Source organism: Tenrec ecaudatus, chromosome 10 (genome assembly GCF_050624435.1).
Source record: "Tenrec ecaudatus isolate mTenEca1 chromosome 10, mTenEca1.hap1, whole genome shotgun sequence".
Classification (NCBI taxonomy): domain Eukaryota; kingdom Metazoa; phylum Chordata; class Mammalia; order Afrosoricida; family Tenrecidae; genus Tenrec; species Tenrec ecaudatus.
In genome coordinates, this window is record NC_134539.1 from 54,550,283 (window position 1) to 54,572,316 (window position 22,034).

Sequence of the window (22,034 nt, forward strand, 5' to 3'; positions counted from 1 at the left end):
GGAAAAGAGCAATTTAAGCGTAAAGTAAGCAGTAGAAATGAAATGATAAAGATTTTAGCAGAAAGCAATGAAATTGAAAATAAGTGAACAGAATTCATAAAAACCAAAGATGATTTATCAATAAAGTTGCTAAACCTCTAGCCAGGCTTACCACCAGAAGATAAGAGGAGACCCAAATTGTTAATATGAGAAGTGAAGGAGTTTTCGCTTTGATTCCATGGGCATAAAAAAAAATAATAAAATAAAACTACAATTACATGCTCCCAAATTGATCACTTACATTCAACGAACCGATTTCTTGAAAGATATAATCTATCAAAACTCACACAAAGAGAAAAGGCATAACCTATAAACCCCTATATATCATTTTAAATTTAATCAGTAATAAATAGCTTTCTCTAAAAAGTATATCAGACCTAAATAGTCTCACTGATACATTATACCAAACATTTCAGGAAGAAATAATACCTATTCTCCACAAATGCTCCCAACAACAGAACCAGAGGGAATGCTACCTAACTCGTTTGCTTAGGCTAGCATTAACTTCATATCAAAGTTAGATACAGACGTTGCTGTTAGGTGCCATTGAGCTGGGTGCAAGTCATAGAGACCCAGGGTATAACAGAATGAGAACTGCTCTGTTTTATCCTCACAGGCGTTCCAATGTTGGAGCCCATTGCTACAGCCATGTGTCAGTTCGTTTTATTCACTCTCCACTGCCCAGCTTTTGCATGCAGGGGCGAGCGGTGCACAGAATTACTAGGTACGGCTCTACTGGCCCTCTTGGTAGCTTTCACCAAGTGACTGGGTGAGGCCATGCAAATAGAGTGTATGGACCCGTAATGTGTTGTTTGGCCAGTTTTACATTCTCCTAGGTGCAAAGTGAGCTGTCTTCAAAGCTGTAATGGGGGAATCTCAGTGCCATCAAGAAAGAAGAACCAGGAGTGGAGCATGCCCTCTAGATCCTGTGATCCCTGTGCATGGAACCTCCTCAGTCCTAGAGACAGAGCCGTGATGATGGAGATGTGGTGAAGTGGGGGCAGTGGTGGCGGCAGCAGTACCAGCACCACCAAGAGCACATGGCAGAGAGGCAGATGCTCAATGTGTTAAAGATTGGAGTGGGAAAAGTAGACAATATGCAAGAACAGATGGATAATGCCAGTAAAGAAATAGGAACAAATAGGAACAAGAGAAAAGGAGCAATTTAAGCCTAAAGGAAGTAGTAGAAGAGAAACATATAAGGTTAGAATTCTGGTGCAAAGAGTATTGAATAGCCCCTGGTCTACCAGAAGAACAAACAAACCTGCTTTGGACGAAGTACAATCAGAATGCTCCTTAGAAGTGAGGATGGTGAAATTAGGACTCATGTGCGTTGGTGTTGGATCTAAGTGGAATGAAATCCTTATCTATTTGATCCTTTTTCCATTTATCATGATGTTGTTTATTGGACTGGGTGTGAGAATTGTTTTCCTTTACATTGAGATATAATGTATACTGAGGACGTTAGTTTTTGGTCATCAGCAAGTACTTCAAGTCACCGTAACTTGCAGTAAGCAAGCTGGTGCCATCTGCGTGTGATCCGCTATGATGTGCCATCCTCTAATTATGATATTGCATTCTTCTTCAGATCGCTCAGATTCTTGGACTGCCAGTTCTCTGTTGATATACTGACGCAATCATTTTTGAATTGTTCTCAGGAATTTTACTTGCATGTGATATTAATGATATTTCTCTATCATTTTCACATCTTGCTGTGTCATCTTTCTTTGAAATGGGCTCAAATATAAATCTCTAGTTTGTTGGCAAAGTAGCTGCCTTCCAAATTTCTTGGAATAGACCACCGAGCAGTTCCAGCAGAGTATTGGTTCCTTGAAATATTTCAATTTCATGTCCCATCAATTCCTGGTGCCTTGTGCTTCACCAATGCCTTCAGTACAGGTTGGGCTTGTTTCTTCAATATGATCTGGTCTTGATTATCTGTTACCTCTTGAAATGGTTGGACGATGGCCAATCCTTTATGGTATAATTACTGCTGTGCACTCCTACCATCTTCACCAAACGGTTTCTCCTCTGTTTGATATTTGCCCGTGTTGCTGTTAGAGGCTGTTGAGTTACTCTGATCCACAGCCACACATATACATCAGAATCAAGCACTGCTTTGTCCTGAGCCGTCCTCACCCTTGTTCTTCTTGAGCCCGTTGTTGCAAACACCGTGTCAAGCCATCTTGCCAAGGGCCTTCTTCTTTTTCTCTGCCCTTCCACTTTAGCAAGCACGATGCTCTCTGAGTTGGAATTCACTCAGCATCAGTGAGTGCTTTTCTCTTTCATCCTTAACAATTTTTGTAACTTTTCTTTATTTTTCTTTTTTCCACCATACTCGATGTAATATCTCTCTGAAGGAGCCATGGTGGCACATTGGCATTTGTGCTAACCACAAAGTTTGCAGTTTGAATATCTCCCTCGATCAGACGCACAAATATCTTCAAATTATGTTAGCAAATTGATCCTAACCATGTAAAACAGAAATATCCACCGTGAGCATGTCAAATGACATTCAAGGACTGCAATCCACTATGTCAGTAGACACAGTAAGAAAAGTTATAATCATATGCAGTTATACCAAGAAAGCATTTGTCAAAATTATTAATGACTGTGGTAGTTACATAATTTCATGTCAACTTGAAAAGAGAATGAAGGCGTTGAGACTAGCCTGTCAATCAGGTCAGAGTCTGATTAGTGCCTCTTTGTGGGTGTGGCCTTCTCATGAAGATTCTGGGAGTTTTCCTCTCTTCCTCCCTGGAGGTGGGACAAACACACACTTCCTGTTTCTCCTTCCTGGGAACAAACCACATGGAGCCACACTGATGGCAGCCAGAATCCTGGAGATGCGTCCGCTGCCATTGGATCTACAGGATCTACAGATCACCACTCCAGTGATCCTCCTGTAGTTGACATCATTGCACGTGCTATGTGAGTCTGAAGAAGAACGCATGGACTAATATCAGACTTATGGGCTTGATCTGGATGGGCTGGGGTGTTTTACTGATGTACAGTCACTTCTTGATGTAAAGTTCTCTCTTACATATATCTCTCTGGAGTTGTTTCTCTAGTCAATCCAGACTTATACAATGACAAAGAGCACACAACTCTCAACACTAAGAATAAGGGGCAACATTCTCATCTTGATAATGAACATTTACTAAAAATATATAGCAACATTATACCGAAAGGTGAGAGATTGGACAATTCTCCTTTAAGATTTGGAAATGAAGAAAGGATGCCTTCTTTCCCTATTTCAAACCAAGTTTGTAATGGAAATTACATCAAGTTCAGTGAGAAAAGAAAAACACAAGAAAGTTACAAAGATTGGTAAGGAAGAATAGGTAAAGCAGTCACTGATGCTGTGTGAATTCCACCTCCTAGTGACAATAGGCCAGAGCAGAACTGTACCCACCAGTCTGTCCAGGCTCTAGATTCTTATGGAAGTAAACAGTCTCATCAGGCTCTTGTAGAACATGTGGTGGATTTGAACTGCTGACCTTCAGCCTTGTATAACCAAGCCTTCTATAGGTAAAGCACAGGGGATTTTTTAGTACCGTGAAATTATATCATAGGACAGTTCTATGTTGATAGAACTTCCCAGTATAAAGGACCTTAATATATGCAAACTACAAAAATAAAACATCGCCTAAGAAGTCAGAGTTTCTGAGGCTACCAATGTTGTAAAACAATCTATATTATAAATGTGTAAAACCATATTACTGAACGAGAAGAGGAGGATAAAGATGCTGTTGTACCTAACTGTGGAAAGGAGTCAAGTGTGTAAGTCTTCAAGAAAAAGAAACTGTGCACAAGCGCTCTCCTCTGGTTGAAAGAATTGCTTCCCGTGGGGTCACAGGTTAACAATTTTGAAACCATTATCTATGCAGACTGGAATCAAACAATTAAGTACAGCTTATCTTCATTCTTTGCTGATTCTGTGCTTGCAGATTCACCTATTTGCTAAAAGTTACCCATAATGTCAAAATCCATATTCGCGATGCTTTCATGATCATTTGCAGACACCTGTGTGCACAGGCGACAACAATGATAACAATAACAAAACTCTCCCACAATGTCCTAGTGACCCTGTAGGATGGAGTAGAATCGCACTGTGTGCTGTAATCTCTGTAGAACTGCTTCTACAGAAGTGCCATATGTTTCTCCTGTAGGAGTCCAAATTCCTTACCTTTGGTTCACAGCTGAGTGTTGAACCACTGTGTAACCAGGGCTTCTCATTCCGCGCATGCTTAGAGTTGAAAAATTATATTGAACCTTTCCACTATTTTTTCCAACTGAGGTTGAAGGAGGCTGCTTCAAGAAAATTCAATAGCCAGCGTCCCTGACTCCTTTATAGAACATAACTGTTGTGAATACTGAGAACTGACTGTCGATGAGTGGCAGGTGATGGGAGCCAGGTTTCTAACTGTTGAAGTGGGAGGTTATGAGCAAGTGAAGGGAGAGGACTAGATTGATGTACATGATGATGAATTAAGCCCCAAACCCAACCCACCATAATGGATAACACTTTAGGATGTTAGACACAAGGTCAGCTGTTTTGAATCTGCCAATCACTCTGGTAGAAAGATGAAGTTTTCTGCTCCCATACAGATTTCCTGTGTTGGAGAGCCAATTGGGAAGTCTACTCGATCACACAGAATTGTCATGATAGTGGATGGACTGGAGTTGGGAATATCAGTATGAACTCATGGCCTACTTAACAGAAATTCAGCTGGCATGTATTATTGTTCAGTACCATTGAGCCTTTAGAGACGATGTGGCAAGTAGAGCCACCCTGTTTTGGAGGCTGTGAGATTCTTTTTTACAGATAACTCAGAATATTTATTAAGTTAATAAGTTACTAGGTGGATATTGATGGATAAACTTAATTTTTTCACTCACAGTGAACATGAAGCTTCTATATGCATACAGTTTGTATTCAAATTTCATTTTAGAAAACAAAACCTCTTCCTTTAGGATTATATCATAGCATTGGAAATTCTGGTGAGATCTATGCCACCAGAAATTCTCAGTTGGCTGATTTCATTGAGACTTCTCATCTGGTGACTGTACTGCAGCAAGTGAACATCACTGACGGCAAGCTTGAAGTGGCTTGCTTCAGACGGACTTGGATGTTGACTGGTTTGTCACTTTCAAAGGGGAACACGCTCTGTGTCTTCCTTTCCCCAATTTATCCCGCTTCGTGTTACAAACGATGACCTTCTTGTTGTCCTCATTGAAGTGTGGGTTGAGGAAGGCAACATTATTCCCTCTAGTGAAATCTAAATTAATTCTGTTGTTATCAGACTTGACTGTGTCCAAGATCACTTAAATCCTTCTGGCAAATGCAGCTTTTGAGGCAAAGTCAGGGGCCCATGAGGGATGCCAAAGGCCCAGGAGTCAGGTAAGCTCCAAGAGCACTTGGCTGCCTGGGAGGTGGGTAGCCTCCTGGTGCTGTGGGGCCAGGATATACTCCAGGTGGTCCTGGCTTGGCAGCCCCTAGAAGGGTATGGCCAGGGTAGGCCTCAGGAGGTATCTAGCCAGGGTGGGCCTCTGGATAGGTGAGGGTAACCCTGTGCCCCAGCAGGTTGGTTTCCCCAGTCGCCAGGCCATCCCTGAGGGTTGGCGGTTCCCAGATCCAGACAAGGCATCATAATGCAAGAAATTGTCCAGCAGTTTCCTGGCTTCCAGTCTGTGCTGCCCATTCTGTCTCTGAGTGCTCCTGGGCCGTCATCCTTACAGTGGGAGATTGCCAGGCTTGTTCCTGCAAAGTTGCTGGATAGGCTCCAGCCAGCAATGCTTAGCTTAGTAGCAGAGCCTTAGCCACCAGGGCTCCTTCAGCATATGTAGGAATATTTACAGATGTGTGCATGTACACGGGTTCGTATGTTTCTAACTCTGTCAGCTGAGAGGCCCTATGAGCTGTGGCCATCTAGCAGCAATGAGTATGCCCACTACCCATGCCTTGGTTTCTAAAGCCATTCTCTGAAAGGAGCCAGGTCTCCAAGGAGAAATGGTGAAGACCGGGAAATGGAAGATAAAACAGAAGTATCACCAAGTGAGAAAGTGTTTTAACCATGCCCAGCGTGCACGCGCACACGCGCGCGCGCGCACACACACACACACACACACACACACACACAGTAACGGACGTGGTCAAAGGGCAAAGGAACTGAGGTAGTTAGTTTATTGTGTCATCCTGGCTGATAAACACAGGTAGGGTTAATTGAAAGGTGGAGGGATAAAGGACTCAGTGAGTCTTGCCTTTCTAGTTCTTGGTTCCGTTGCTTTCTGATGGTTGGACCAGGGTGAAGCTGCCTTAGCAGTGCCCTGCTTCAACTGGCAAGGCTGACTTCCTGCAAGACATCCCTGAGGAGAAGCTACATGGACCTACACTAATGCAGCCCTGGGTGCTGGAGCAGCCATGTGGAGACCGTGCCAGTGCTGAGATGCTTACATGTTCACTGAGTTGGCTTTCCTTCTGCAGTCGGCATCATTGCGTCTATTTTGTGAGATGGAGGAGGACTTTGTGGATTGGTGTTGGGCACATGGGTAATGGGTTAATGTTGGACTTGTGGGCTTGGGCAGCACTGGGTTGGGATGTTTTCTTGATACTCACTTAACCTTTTTTTTTTTTTTTTATAAAACTCTCTCTTATACATGAGTTTCTGTGGGTTTGTTTCTCCAAAGTACGCAGACTAACAAAGAAGACTCAATAGCCCAAACTGGCATAATTTTGAGCAACCTAAGAATAAAAAGAGTCTTTAATTATGAATCAAAGCATGAGACTCTGAGTTCAACTTGATGTAAATAAATAATCAAAAGATAAATACATGGAGAAAAATAGATAATCCTCCTGTGCAGAAACAGCCTAAATAATTTATATATACAACACAGGTACCCCTCACTTTGTCAAAGTTCACTTTATGCCTCTTCACTTTTATGAAAGACTTACGTTAGCAGGTCTTTATGTCTTTCATAAACTGAAAGACGCCCAAAAAGGATTTTAACTTTGCAAAAAAGAAGACAAAAAGTGAAACGAGTGTGCTGTGTCCACTTTGCAGAGAGTTGTTAAAGAGTGGACTTCCCAAGCTGCCTGCCGAGGAATTGCACTTGGCATCTCTGAGTCAAGTTGGCAAAGTTTGAACTGCACCTGTGAACACCGTAGGCCAGTGCTAGTGGGTGTGATTTGGTCGGAGAGTTTTGGGGTCTGTGAACACTCGAACAAATCTCCCTAATAAATGAATGGCAATTGTTTCTGCACTTCATGTCATGTTGGCTTATGAAAGGTTTCAGAGGGATGCTTTACTTTCAGGTAATGGAGGAAAACTTTATATTTGTTTGCAATATACGAATATATATACATTATCTTAGTGGAGTTGGAACCTAACTGACCATCCCTTCAGTACAGGCTGTTTTTAATGACTTCCTTCTGAAGATGACTGTGTAAAAAGAAGGGTGGGTGTTAATAGCTTTACAATAGTGATACCTTGACAAACACTACCTAAGCCATGGGATCAGGTTTAATATTACCAGTGATAAGTCATGTTGATAGCATGTACCTTTGATAGGATGTGATGAAAATGGTACTTCGCCTCCTCCCCAGAACTCAGAAACCCAGTCTCATAATGAGAAAACATCATACCAATCCAAATTGAAGGACATTTGCCAAAACTTCCTGACCAGTACTCTTTCAAAATTGTCAAGGTCAGCAAAAACAAGGAAAGTCTAAATTGTGTCACAGTGAAGAGGAGACCTGAGGAATAAATGCCATTCGAAATCTCAGAACAGAAAAAGGGTGTTGGATAAAAATGAAGGCAATCAAATAATAGAAGGATGTCATTTAATAACAGGAGTACATGATGGTACAAATAGCTAATGCACTGGACTTCTCACCAAAAGTACAGAGGCCCAATTCTACCCAGAGACATTTTGGAAGAAAGCTGTTAGAAATTTACTTTTTGTGGTAGTTATATAATTTGTTGTCAATTTGAGACTTATGAGTGAAGGGAGTGGAGTTTAGCCTGTCAATCAGGTTACAACTTGATGATTTCTTTTGCTAAGGAGATAAATAGCTTGCTGGAGGCAGGACACATGCTCACTCCCTGCGAGACATTCCATGAAGCTGCACTACAACTCTAGAGCTGAAGGAGCCACGTGGAGACCCCTGGAAGTGCTGAGATGTTTCCACTGCCACTGGATCTATAAGACTTTCCGCTCACTGGCCTGTGATATTCCTGCATATGGTGTCATTGCATGTGTTTCCTGAGTCTGAAGAGGAATTTATAGATTGGTGTCAGACATATGGGCTAATATTGGATTTATGGACTTGATCTGGACTGGGCTGGGATGTTTTCTCAATATTCAATTGCTCTTGTATATAAAGCTGTTTCTTATGCATATCTGAGTGTCTATGAATTTGCTTCTGTAGTCAACCCAGACTAACATACTTTTTGAGAAAAAAAAACCAGCTCTATTGAGCACAGTTTTATTTAACATACATTAGGCTTGACAGCAACTGGCTAAAGTGAATAATAATGTTATCAATGTTGGTTCATTAATTGTGACATACTAATATGTTGTTGCTAGTTGCTCTCAATGGAAGTTAATGATGTTTTTTTTAAAAAAGAAGGTATTTGCAGTGGACAAGTCATTGATTGTGCAAAATCCTCTTTTGACATCCAGCTTTGTTTTCATCAACAGGGTGATATTTTCTGACCACTCTTCCGTCCTCTTTGTTTCCAGCTTTAGCATTCCAATCACTAATAACTGTCAATGCATCTTGATTACATGTTTGATCAATTTTAGATTGAAGAAGTTGGTAAAATTCTCCATTCACTTCATCATTTGTGTGTTGGACTGGGTTCTCTAAAGAAGTAAAAGTCATGATATCTATCTATCTATAAAAATTATATCAAGAAAAGGGCTCATACAGTTTGGTTTCAAGTTCAATCCATGGTCAAATGATAAGCTAGAGGCTCTCCTCATTTGAGTAGTTTGGGAGGCTGAGATACCCATGATCAGCAGGAACACCTCAGGCCTCAGAGATGGAGGATTTCAAGGTCAGTCAGTCAGATGGCAGGTATCTGATGGCTCCAAGGATTGTCAGGCAACAGGACAGGCCATTAGCTCAAGTTCAAAGATGGTGAGGTTGATGAGTCAGATGCAGGATCCAGACCCAGCAAAAAGTAAACAGGTTTCCCCACAGCCTCCATTTATATAGGAATTAGGCCACACCCCAGAAGAAACTTCCTTTCAATTTCATCAAGGATGTGACCGAAATAAGGGGTTGCACATTCCTTCATTTTTTTCCATAACTGCTTGGCTGCTCATGGGAGAACCCATCATGGAGTTGATTACACTATGTTAGGTCACCTCACTGGGTTTAGCCTCAATTATCAAACCACTGAGAATTCTGCCTCAGCCAGGTTGACATGATATGTAACTATCACAACTAGTCTTAATGGTTGATGAATAATAATTGTATTAGCAGCTTTCTTGTAGGCATACTGATATTATCCTATCCCAGACAGCATTGTACTTCAGGATAGATCTTGAAATCACCTTTTTGATGATGAATCCAAGGCCGCTCCTCTTGGATTTGTCATTTCTAGTGAAGGAAATCATATCATTTTCTGATTTGACTTGGCCGATACCGGTCCATTACAGCCCACTAATATTAAGAATATTAATCGCTATGAGTTACATTTCACTTTAGACAACTTCCAATTTTCCAATAATCATTCTTCCTGTATTCCATGTTTTGACTATTAATGGATGTTTATTCTCATTTTGAGGCATGCTACAGCATCAAATGGGCGTGTCAGAACTTTCCTCCATGCACCTCATTTCAGATGATTCGATTGTGAAGAGGCGGCTCTTTCTAAGCTACATATCCAGTACCTTCCAACCTGATGTGTTCATCTTCTGCCACTATATCAGGCAAGGTTCCACTCTATTCAAAAGGGCTTCCGTGGCTAATCTCTCAGAAGTGTGGAGTCTATTCCTTCTTGGTAGTTTGCTCTTAATCTGGAAGTTCTGCTGAAACCTATTCACCACAAGTATCTCTACTGGTGTTTGAAACACCCGTGGCATAAATTCTAGCATCATAGCAACACGCAAGCCACAACAGTAGCGAGGTAGCACACACACAGTGGTGATGGATATCCTCGCTGATATATTGTGACCTATGTTTCAACGATGTCTTTGAGGGTGGAGTATTATTTGCCATTGTTATTTGGACTGGTTGGCACCATGCAGAAAAACATTTCTAAGCCTTAAAACTAGTACAGTTCTTAGACCCGGAGGAGGGAGGGGTGGAATGTACAGAACTCAGAATGAACACTTGGACGACTCAGTGTAAACAAAACAGAATGTAATTGGTTGCTCTTGATATTGGAGCTTTTGCCTTCATCCTGTAACAAAATTTTTAAGCATGATTTTTTGTTGAGAGAACCAAGTATCCCGTAAAGCTGGATATACTAAGATATACCACACACTACCAGCATGACTTGTGATCAGTCTTTTATTTTTCTGTAGAGTAGTCTTGTCATAAAGAAAGGAGTCTTGTAGGTGCAATGATGAAGCACGAGATTACTCACTAGAAAGTCGATAGTTCAAACCCACCAGCGCTCTGTGGAACAAAGCTGTGGCCGATACACTGCTTTCATAAAGTTACAGCCTTGCAAACTCTATGGGGCAGTCCACCCTGTCTCATGCGGTTGCTATAAGATGACTCAACAGCAATGGGTTTGTGGTATTGTGAAAACAGAAAGAGACCATGCATGCAAAGCTCTCAGTACCTAATAAGTGTTCAATAAACATACTTTCTGTATCTGAACGATGCTGGATTTTTTCCCCCCTTCAGTTCACAGCAAGGTATTTTTCCCTTCTAAGAACATTTTTGGCCATATTTTCTTACTGAGAAAAGCCAAAGGATATTGTTCTCTCTCTTCTCCGTCCGCACAGCCCCAGGCCCTTTGGAGATTCCTCTGACCTGACAAACTGGGTTTTAATTCATCAGGGGCCCCCTGGTACCCAGGTGTCCAAAATATTTTATCTGGCATTTTCTTAGCCAACAGGTGGCTAAGAAAGGCAAGGCAAGGTGTGGTGTGTGGTATAAATCCAATAAGCCTGAGAACATTCTGTTTCTGGTTCATTTTGCCTTTCCTTTTGGAGCCATGCATTTTCAAACAGGCTCAGTTTTGCATCAGAAGCAGCAACTTTGGAGTCAGGCTATGGCTTCCATCTGCGACACTGCCACTTACTGGCACTGTGACCCTAGAAACCCAATTCATCTTTTTGAGCCTTGCTTTCCTTATGTGCACAATGAGGATACCAACGACTGGTTGGGAAGTTTATAAAGGTGATTTGATAATTAATTTAAATGCATCCAATTGTGCCTGGATGCTCTGACACATGTGTTTCTTTTCCTAACCTGCCATCCTTTCCTTATTACATCTCTGTTAAAGGTACCTATGAGAAATAGAATATTTAATGATTGCCAGAGGAATGAACATGTAATTCTTAGAAGAAATACAAAGTGCGTCTTCAAAGAGAGCTTGTGGAGACACCCTGGATTTGGAGTAGTCACCAGGAAAGACCAGTTCCTAGAAAAGAATATTGTTACATGGTAAGGAGAGAGTCAGCCCCAACAAGGGAAACCCACCATGAGATAGCTTGATATCACAGCTGCACGAGTGGGGCTTCAATGTACCAACTATCACGAACATGGTGCAGACTTGGCAACAGTGTGTTCCACTCTATCTATTCTAGAACTGGGATCGGCAATTGAGAGAGAAGAGCCAATCTAGTCCCTCCTAAAAATTTAAAATTATTCAAAAGCCATAAAGATATTTTAACAGATGAATATAATGACCATTATCTGAATAATATCCTTCAAAATTTTTCAATTTTATTTTGTGTACATGTACCAAAGGAACTGCATATGGTTTGTGAGCCATCAACCCTTGCTCTGGACTGTGTGTGTGTATGTGTGTGTGTGTGTACAAGAGGTACCTCCCAAAACACCTGCAACTTTTTCCAAAGCTATGTATTTAAGTTTTGTGGTTTTTTTTTTTTACAAAAAGAACATCGCTTTCAAAGTACTCTCCATTATACTTAATACATTTGCCAAACTTGCAATTCCATTTTTGGAAACATTTTTCAAACTCATCTGTTTGGATGACTGACAGCACCTCCCTGTTTTTTTTTCTTCACCTGTTCTATGTCATCAAATTGCTGTCTTTTCAGCTTCCTCTTCTTTTGCAGAAACAAAAAGAAGTCGCACAGAATGACGTCAGGTGAATAAGGTGCATGGGGCACGAGAGGCATGCTGCTTTTGCCAAGTCCTTGAGAACTGGGAGGGCGGTGTGAGCAGGTATGTTGCTGTGGTGGCAAAACCAGCCCCGCGTCTGCTACAAGTCAGACCTTATTTTTGTCGCACACTATTATGCAATCTTTCCAGAACCTCAAATAGAAAACTTGGTTAGCGGTCTGACCTAGTGGAACGAACTCCAAATGTACTATGCCCCTCACATTTAAAAAAAATGAGCAAAGGGTTTTTTGGGGGAGGATAGATAGATTTGCCAGGAATCAGAGACAACTTAACAACAGCTAATAACGACAATGAGATAGTAAATTATTCATTAATACATTCCCCCACTTTGCCTTGATTCGTATATCTCTCCATTGTGACATGACTATATTCGTAGGTGCCATGGAATTGTTTCTGATTCATAGAGATGCTGTGTACAGCATAACCAAATACTGCCTGGTCTTATGCCATCCTCACAATTGTTGTTATTTTTAGCTTGCTGTTGTAGTCACTGTATCAATGTATGTCACCTTGGGTATCCCTTCTTTTCAATGACCCTCTACTTTACCAAGTAGAATGTCCTTCTACAGGGATTGGTCTCTCTCAGCAACCTGTCCAAAGTATGTGAGATGAAGGGTCACATCCTTGCTTCTAAGGTTCATTCTGGCTGTGCCTCCTTTAATACAAATTGTTTTTCCTCCTGGCAGCCCATAAGAATATTTAAAGAATACTTAAAATTTTCTTCACCAACACCACAATTCAAAGGTATCCATTACTCTCTGGTTGTCCTCATTCATTGTTCAGCTTTCCCATTTTCAATTGGAAATACTGTGGCTTGGGCCAGGCATACCTTAATCTTAAAGTGGTATTTGTGCTCTTCAGTACCTTAAAGAAGTCTTTTGCAGCAGTTTGCCCATTGCAATACATCATTTGATTTCTTGGCCACTATTTCCATGCGGGTCAATTGTCGATCCAAATAAAATGAAATCTTTAATAATTTCAATCTTTTCTTCATTTATCATGATGTTGTCTATTGGTCTAGTTATGAGGACTTTTTCTTTATATTGAATTGTAGTCCATAATGATGGTTGCTGTCTTTGATTGTTATCAGTATGTACTGCAAGTAATTGATTTTCAGCAGGCAAGTTTGGGTCATCTGCATATCAAAGACTGATAATGAGTATTCTTTACTTCTGATGCTTTCTTCTTCTTCTTCTTCTTCTTCTTCTTATTATTATTCTAACAGTTTTATTGGTATTTAATCCACATATCACACAAATCAATAGTTCAATCATATCAAGAAGAGTTGTATAATCATTACCACAATCAATTTTGAACACTTTCTCCCCACCCCATGGTTAAATCATTTTTTAAATGAGTTGTGTAATCACCATCAGTTCTAGAGTTCCCTCCTGCCTTCTACATATATTATTCTCCCCCACTCCCCTCACCCTCCCTATCTTCCAACCCCCACCTCTATCCCCATATAAACCCTTGTATCAGTTCTTTATCTGTAGGCATCTACTCCTTTTGTGCTTCATAAACCGGAAAACCCAGCAGAAACAATAAAAAAAAGTGGTAAAGAAAAAATAATACAAAGATAAAAATACAAATAATGAGTAAGCAAGGAAAGACAACTATGGATATTTTAAAAGCCAAGGAAGAAATTTTTGGCATGGAACTAGCAAGAAATACACCTCTAAAATTTCAGGTTGAGTCAAGAGAGAGGTCAACTGACCAAGTATCAAGTTCAATCCAGTATAATCACAATTACCATGATCACTATCTGATAGTAAAGCAGTTTGAGACCCTTGCCCCAGACATTATTCAAATTGATAGTCAGGCAACATCTGTTTTCTTCACCACACTGTGCTGTAGCACCCTTATCTTTAGTGATTGTGTTAGTCTGGGTAAACTAGAGAAACTAATCCAGAGACACTCATATGTGTATAAGAGAGAATTTTATATCAAAGAGCAATTGTATTAAAGAAAACATCCCAGCCTAGTTCCAGATTAAGTCCATAAATCCAATATTAGCTCATTTGTCTGATACCAGTCTCAGTGCTGACATGGGTCTCCACATAGCTCTTCCAGCTTCAGGGCTCTGGGGGCATTGCTGCAGCTCCATGTGGCTTGTCAGCAGGAAGACCAAGCAGAGAGAGTGTCTTTCCTCCAGTGAGCTATTTATCTCCTTAGCACCTCCAAGTTGAGGTCATTAAGCTGTGACCTGATTGACAGCTAGACTCCACCCTATCTCAAGTTGTCAGGAGATTATGTGACTACCGCAGTGATCATTTCATGAAGGAGAGTATTGAGCAAGGTCATGTTATCAGAACCAACTGTTCTTGGATTGGGACTAGAGTTCAGTGGGGGTCCAGAATCCATCTACTTGTCCCTGGGATATGCATGATTCAGGTTTACTTTGGTGGCCATATTAAGACAAATTCAAAACCTCGTAAGACCAGCTACCCCAACAACAGCAACCAACCAGCTAGCAGACTATGAGAGACAACTAAACAAGCAAACAAACGAAAGTCAGAGAAACAAAAACCTAAAGAGGCAGAAAAATAAAGCATTGTCAATCATCCCCCTGGGTATAAGGCAAATGGACATATAACATCATCCATTTTCCCAATGACGTATCTCTCTGGGCCCTTCAGGGACGAGGAGACTATGCGAGTGCAGTTCCACCAGGAGCAGCAGCCCAGGCGTTGTTGCTGCACACAGTTCGATCTCCCATTCCTTTGGGCTCTGTCTACCTTAAGCTTGGAGTTGGTGCCAGGGGGAAACTTCTTGCATTCTTCTTCATATAATCCAGTTTCTCCGATTATTCATTCTTCATAGAGATTGAATAAGTGTGGTGAAAATATATAACCTCTCCTGATCTTATACCATGCAGTATATCCTTGTTTTATTTGAACCACTGCCTCTTGATTTGTGTGTATGTTCTAAATGAGCACAATTTAGTGTTCTGGGATTTCCTTCTTTGCAATCCATAGTGTGTTATGTTCCGTCAAGCTCCACACCATTAAATGCCTTTGCATAGCCAATAAAATACAAGTAAATATTTTTCAGGTATCATCTGCTTTCAGCCAAGATTCATCTGACATCAGTAATGATATAGCTTGTTCCCCATCATCTTCTGGATCTGGTTTAAATTCCTGGCAGCTACATTCATTGTTGAGTATAATAGATGCTTAAAAATCTACCTGACCAGACTTACTTTTACTCAGCTAGTTTCTTCAGCATGTGCCAGGCATTATGCTGGGCATGTCAAAATGAACACGGCATTCTGACTTCTAAGAGGGGGTCATAGCCTAGACAAACAAATAGGCATGCAATTGTACTCAGGGTAGTGTGGTTACAGAGGGATATGTAAGGGTTTGGCCAAACATTCAGGGCACCGAAACAAGACTCATCCTCTGGAAGGCTTCTTGGGACAGCTGTGCTGAGTTTGATATACCACTATGAATTAAGAGGGTATAATCTAAATAATTTCGTTTTGTTATCTCAGAATCATAAGTATTTCCATTTTACAAATGTGGAACCTGAGGATCAAGATGCACTTCAAAGGAACCTGACTGGATCCAAAGCTTATGCTCCCACCCCTTACGCTCGCGCGCGCGCGCGCACACACACACACACACACACACACACACACACACACACACACCCCGTGTTTTGGTAGAAGCTCATGCCTGGAGGCCTGATTCATTAAAGGAAATCCCATGGCCTCCTTCTCGGATTCTTTTCCAACGCTCTCCACCCAGTTCCTTCTTCAAGCAGCAGCTCATTCCTTGGACATGCTGGGGATTTAGAGAAGTCTGGGACTCAGCTCTTCTCCCTCTGCCCAGCCCCAGATGTCGACTGCAGGAACCTGAGCCAATTCCCAGTCATCATTCTTTCTTGCAGGGACAGAGTTATGGCCTCCGGGAGAGTCTGTTCCACCAGAGTAGTCAGTTACTAATGAGCTTCAGGCGACTTCCCCGCCCCCGGCTCCCCAGCCATTCTCCACCCCAGAGCTCCTAGGTCACCTTCATCTGGCAGCTGGAGACTGGTGGGAGTCTGTGTGTCAGGTGTGTAGGTGGATGCTCCGTCTAGAAGTGGAGCATACTCCTGCATCCTCCATGTACACACTGAGTGTGAGCCAATGATAGAGGAGAGGAGGTGAGCTACTTGGTGCAATGCCAGGAACACACAGGCCTGGCCTCAGTACATCCGCCCTGGTTTTACCTTCCTTCTGGGGTAAAGCCAATCTCTCGGATGCTCATCAAGCTCCTGCCCTTCTCTGCCAAGAATTGTAACACCTCTTCGAGGAATCTGCTCTGCTCGAATGACTGATGGTAGCAGAGTGAGTCACATAGCATTGCCACTGGCTTCCAGCTCATACAAGCACAGGTTGATTCCAAACAACACCAGCTTAAATAAATGTGTTATCAATACATACATCACTGCAGATAAGGGTTCAAGAAATTTAGTGATTTCTGAGGGGATCTACTGGGCTAGTTAAATTCAAGGCAGAGTGGACAGCTTAGAAGCTTTTGGCAACTGTTTGTTTGTTTTTTTTATTCCAAAGCGATAATCTTGATAGACTTAAAAAAAGTGAGCAGGATAGTTTTTCATGGTGAAGCTTTAAGATGATTTCAAACTGCGAGCCAAACATGAAGCAGTAAACTAACAGGGAGGTCTGTGGGGCCAGCCCAGCTATGTCAACCCCCTTCCCAGAACAACACTGAAGACACAGCCCGGGAGAGGGGCAGGTCTGCCCAGACCACATGGGAGCAAACTAAGAGGGAGAGAGGGAGAGAGGGAGGGAGGGAAGGAGGGAGGGAGAGAGAGAGAGAGAGAGAGAGAGAGAGAGATTGAACAGCATCCTGGCCCACCCACTAATCTTTGAGGACTACATTCCCACTTGGAGCAGCCAATGCATAGAGAGGACCATAGGGTCGACCTCACCACAAGACACAATGTCCTCTTACTGATCCATAGTACTATGGGGGGCAGCACCAGAGACACAGTGTGGGAATTATACCTAGTCTGATGCCCCTACATCAGGGTATAACACAAAGGGAGTGCAACAGAGCAGCAAGAGTAGCAAATCAACAAAGTCCCTGAGGAATTCTGAAATTTGACTTTGTACTCAGGAGGCAGGGCTGGGCACTGCATCAGACTCTATCAGAAAACATTCATAAGGGTCAGCAGACAGACTTGGAACTATTCATAGGCTGTTTTTCTTCTTCTTTTTCATGTCTACCTATATAAGATAGGCAGGACAAACAATCCCAAGGAGAAAACAATGGGACTGACGGTTCCAGGAGAACAGGAGAGAGGGGGTGTGAGCTATAAAATCCAGGCACAAGGGAACAACAAGGAATCTAAAATCAATGACCAGGAGGGCATAGAATCCCTGGAGGGGTTCCATCAACCAAAATGTAGCCAAGAGGAAGTACAGAGAGTCAGATGAAGGTCAAACATGATAGTGGGACAGGAGCAAGTAAAAAGGAAATAGAGGAAAGAACTAAGAAGCAAAAGACATTTCTAGAGGTACAAACAGAAGCATGTACATAAGTAAATATATTAATATATGTACATATATTTATTGGTTAAGTATTAAGGTAGCAGACAAGCATTGGGCCTCAACTTAAGTCCTCCCTCAACACAAGAATACTTTGTTCTAATAGCCTGGCATTCTGTGATGCTCACCTTTCCTATACGATAACTGAAGATAAAATAGTTAAATAAGTTAATGTGGGGAACAGAGCTGATGGTGCCTGGGTATTACAAGATATAGTGTCTGGGGTCTTAAAGACTTGAAGTTAAATAAGCAGCCATCTCACAGGGAAACAACAAAGCCCACAGGGAAGAAGTAAACCAGCCTGTGCAATCACAAGATGTCAATGGGGCCAGGTATCAGGCATCAGAAGACCCAAAACAAACAACCATGTTGATTTGAATGAGGATATTAGGAATGGAGATGCCCTGTAGCTCATCTGTAGAAAATTGGACATCCCCTCCCAGAAGGGTGGGTCACAAGGAAGAGATAAGCCAGCCAGGATGCAGTGTAGCGCTGATGAAACACATATTATTCTGCTAGTTCTTTAATGCCTCCGGCTCCCAGCCCACTATCATGACCCTATTCTACCTTACAAATCTGGCTAGACTAGAGCATGTACACTGGTACATATAAGAGCTCTTGACACACAGAATCTAGGAGAGATAAATCCCTCAGACCAATAACAAAAGTAATGATACCGTGAGAGTAGGGCGAAGGTGTGGGGAGAAGGAGGCCCAAGGGTGAACCAATCATGATGATCTACATATAACCTCCTCCCTAGGGGACAGACAACAGAAAAGTTGGTGAAGGGAGACATTGGCCAGTGTAACACATGAAATAATAATAATTTATAAATTATCAAGCGTTCATGAAGGAGGGAGGATGGGGGAGGGAGAGGGAAAATCAGGAGCTGATACCAAAGGCTACCAAGGGCTCAAGTAGAAAGAAAATGTTTTGAAACTGATGATGACAACAAATGTACAAATGTGCTTGACACGATGGATGTATGGATTGTGATAAGAGTTGTATGAGCCCCCAATAAAATGATTAAAAAGAAAGAAAGAAAATGTTTTGGAAATGGTGATGGCAACATATGTATAAATGTACTTGATACAATTTTTTTGTATTAAAAGATCATTTTATTGGGGGCTCTTAAAGCTCTTATAACAATCCATTCAATGATTGTCTCAAGCATATTGTACATGTATTGCCATCATTATTTTCGAAACATTTATTTTCTATTTGAGCCCTTGGTATCTGTGCTGGATACAATTGATGTATGGATTGCTATAAGAGCTGTAAGAGCCTCCAATAAAATGATTCGTTAAAGTTCAAAAGAAGAAGAAGAAGAAAAGGGGCCAGGGAAGCTAAGCCCAGGAGTTTTTTCCATCATGAAAATTCACCTGCTTATTCTTTGAGGTTAATCAAGAATGTCGAATGAGGGTTCTTTTAGGAAACCGTAACCCCTACCCACTACATGTCAGATCTTGCCCCTTCAAACCTCTTTTTGTTCCCCAATCACAGAGAACCTTTCAAAGGGACATGATCGGAACCCCTCAAAGAAGTCAAACAACCATTTGACGTGGTATCAATTGAAAGGCAGAATTCTTTGGAGAAGGGTTAGAGAGAGTGAAACCCCACCTTAGAGAGTCCATAGGTATATGTGGAGGATATGTTGCCCCCCCCAAAATAGCTTCACCGTTTGATAGTTTTACTTAATAAAGGTTTCTATGTTTTCATAGTATTACTCTTTGGTTTATCATGGTATAATATCAGATGGATTCAAATAGGAAAAAAATCAATATAATAACAACTACAGTTTATTTGAAACTTACTATATTCCAGGTACACATCCAATTATGCCCATTATACAGATGAGGATGTTAAAGCTCAGAGAGGTTAATATGAGCATTACCCTATCTCATGAAAGTGATGGAGCCAGGACTTTGTCCCCGCAGCCTGGCTCCAGAGTCTATCCCTAACTACCCGTGTGGAGGGAGAGAAGTGAATGCTCGAACACGGACTTGTATCAGGCCGAGCACTTAACTCAAGAGCAAATGCACGGCCAGAGAGGCGATGCCAACTCAGAGACCAAACAAGGCAGGTTAGAACTGCTCCTGTGAGTTTCCAAGACTGCGACTCATCCCCAGAGTATAAAGCTTTATCTTTCTTCCCTGGGGTGGTTGCTGGTTTCAAACTGCTGACCTTGCTGTTAGCAACCCAACTCATAACCACTGGTTGAACCCTTGGCATGGTTTGTCTCAGGGACTCCTCCCAGTCAGCCCATGGTATCTCTATCTTAAAAATTAGGAAACCCAAATTCACAGAGGACAAGGGGTCCTCGAGGTTTCACAAAAAATAGACAAATTTGGGGTGAAAGTCACAGGCAGCCTACCTATGGCGGCCATCCTCTTAGGGACCATGCTGTACCACTGGGGTACCATGCTATCTCCTTGAGAAGAGAGAGAGAGAGAGAGAGAGAATTCTCTTTTGCTCAAAGAAATATGATTCTCTGCTTCTAAATTAATTCAAAGGTGGGTACTGGCATTCCCGGGGTGGCAGTAAATGATCTGGAGTTGTCAGTGGGACCCAGCAGTATGAATTCTTCCCTGCATCATTACATAAGTTCCTACTGAACCAGGAGTGTATCCTTGGATTTACTCTCTGGCCTTGAAAAAGTCAGTTAACCTGTAGGCCTCGGTTTTTCATAGCTACAAAATGGGGGCAAATGTATACATTCTATTTCCCTCTCAAAGGTTAAATAATGCTGTGGCTATACAAGGTCTGATCCATGGCAACATAAAACATGTGCATTAGGTCCTATACTCACTCTTTAGGGATGGTGGCATTTTGGGGCAGAGTAGTCCATTCCCCAAAGGAGAGAAGAAGGCAAAGCTATTTTGAGGCGGATGGGAGTCCAGTGGGCTCATTTCAGTGGGCTCAATGCGAGGTAGGCCTGTGTGAACAGGAGGGCATTAAGGGGAGGGTGCTAGGCACGATTCGATAGATGTATTCAAGAAAGCCTGTGCTGACCATTTTTTATGTCCGATGCACTGGGCTAGCTGCTCTCCAGGGGTAGAAACCCTCCCAGAAGCGCCCAAATTGGGGTTGGTTTCGCTGCAGTAGCGCTACGCTGCACTTTTCTATATTTAGATTCCATCTTTGTCAAGCGAGACTTGCTTGACGGGGCTCTGATTTTTCATCTCTGAAAAGCCACTCACCCATAGAGGTTGGGGTTTGAGGGGAGAAGAAAGGGGGAGGAGACCTGGCTTCTCTCCCCCACTCCGAACAGATGGGATCAGAACAGGGCCCTTCTACATTTCCAGCCAAGATGCCTGGGCCTTGGCAGCCATCCCAGGACACAGACAATGGGGTCTGATGGCAGCTTCTCAGGCCTGGCTTTCCCTGGGTAGGAGGCTTCTCCTCGGGCTGGTGAAGCCATTTCTTCAGATTCAGAAGAGCAATTTGGGGAGAGGGAAGTGGGGGCTGCGGTGAAGCATGTGCTGACAGCTTACGCTGAAAAACTAGGACACGGCTTGTGGGATTCCGACCCAGCGGTTCTGCCACCTGACCCTTCTCTGTCCCTGTCAGGAACAGCGTCCAGGAGGACAGGCCCCACCGGCCCAGGGGTGCTGGTCTGCTAGGTGCTGAAAAGGGAGGCCGGTGGATGGGGTGAGGAGTGGCGGGCATGCTGCTAGAATGGGGAAGTTTGTTACCAGCCATCGTTTTGTTTTCTTGGTGAGGTAGGATTTCGGAAGGAAAATGGATTGAAGCAGTTGGTTTTGAACAAATCTAACAGAGAAGAGATTTAGCATCCCGTAGATGAAGGGGTCCCTCTTGATACAGACTGGACACATGAAGAGACCGTCACAAGTGCTTGCGTTTTCCATTCTAGCTTTAAAGCAACACAAATGCGACACCTGCCATGTCTCAGGTCTGAGCACAAAAGCAATGAGTCTCCTTTCTCTATCCAACGTCTTCTTCATTAATAATTAATCCCAGAAATTAAAAGCGATAAATTTGTCCTACCTGGCATTTCTTTACAGTTGTACAAGATGGGCTTCTCTACCAAAAATTAACACTTCAGAATATGATATATCCATGCATGCTGCGCTTTGCCTTTTT

General features: G+C 42.3%; 1 pseudogene; it reads right to left on the reverse strand.

Annotated features, from left to right (window-relative positions):
- Positions 1-5,018: 5,018 nt before the first annotated feature.
- LOC142458516 (galectin-3 pseudogene) lies at positions 5,019-20,353 on the reverse strand (annotated as a pseudogene).
- Between the last annotated feature and the right edge of the window lie 1,681 nt (positions 20,354-22,034).